Below are 1,240 nucleotides of genomic sequence, written 5' to 3' on the forward strand. Positions count from 1 at the left end.
ATTGAGAACTATAGCAATGGATAACTCGCATAGGAAGAGAAGACTGGTTTAGAAGCTAAGAATGAGAATAACATGTATAATTAAAATTCATTTATATAAATTTTGGGGAAATTGGTTTTTTTTGTTTTCTGATTTTGGTATGGGAGCATTCTACCTCTGAGCTACATCCTCAGCCTATTTATTATTATTATTATTATTATTATTATTATTATTATTTTGAAACAGAGTCTTGCTTAGTTACTGAGGCTGGCCTTCAACTTGTGATCTCCCTGTCTCAGCTTCCCAAGTGCTGGGATTACAGGTATGGATTGCCAAATTCAATTTACATAAAGTTTTTTAAATGTACAAAACAGATGGGCATGGTGGCACATACTTGTAATCACAACATTTAGGAGGCTGAGAAAGAAGGATCGCAGTTCTTGGACAGCCTCAGGTACTTAGTGAGGCCCTCTGCAACTCAGTGAGATTCTGTTTTAAAAAATAAAGAATAAAGCCGGGCGTGGTGGCGCACGCTTGTAATCCCCGCGCTTGGGAGGCAGAGACAGGAGGATCGCGCAGGTTCGAAGCCAGCCACGCGCGCTGGCTTAGGAGACCCTGTTTCCAAATATAAAATGTAAAAATAGGTCTGGGAGTGTAGCCCAGAGGTAGAAAGGCTTCCAGGAACCCAGTACCACCAAAAATAAAAAAAATTAAAAAAAAAAGAATAAAAAAAGGGCTGGGGTGTAGCTTGGAGGTAGAATGTCCCTGGGTTCCATTCCCAGTACTGAAAAAAAAATGCATAAAACATCTGTACAAATTGAACAAGAATACATATAAACATAGGGGTACAAACCAAACATTGTAATCATTTTCCACAACTCTGATAACAGAAAGGGCATATGGCAATGGTAATGGAAATGGAAATAAGTATTTAAATAAAATAATAATACATCTTATATTCTCTAACATGCTATAAAGTTAGTGTAGTTCACTCATCTCTCTCTACCTGTGGTGCCACTAACATTTTCTTAAAAGGAAAAAAAAGAAAAGACCATTTAACATTGCCCCTGAGCCTCTTCCTCACTCATAAACAAAGATCCAGTGAAGAATGGTATGAGAGAACAGCCAGTGAAATAAAGTGGGGGGGGAGAAAAAGAGAGTTCTACAGTTCAGGGATCAAGAAAGAGCTACTTCCAGATATCTCCAAGAGGAAGCTGTGTCAATTGTGCCGAATTTTATTTTATTTTATTTTTGTCGTTGT

Source organism: Muscardinus avellanarius (genome assembly GCF_963383645.1).
Source record: "Muscardinus avellanarius genome assembly, chromosome: 7".
Lineage (NCBI taxonomy): Eukaryota > Metazoa > Chordata > Mammalia > Rodentia > Gliridae > Muscardinus > Muscardinus avellanarius.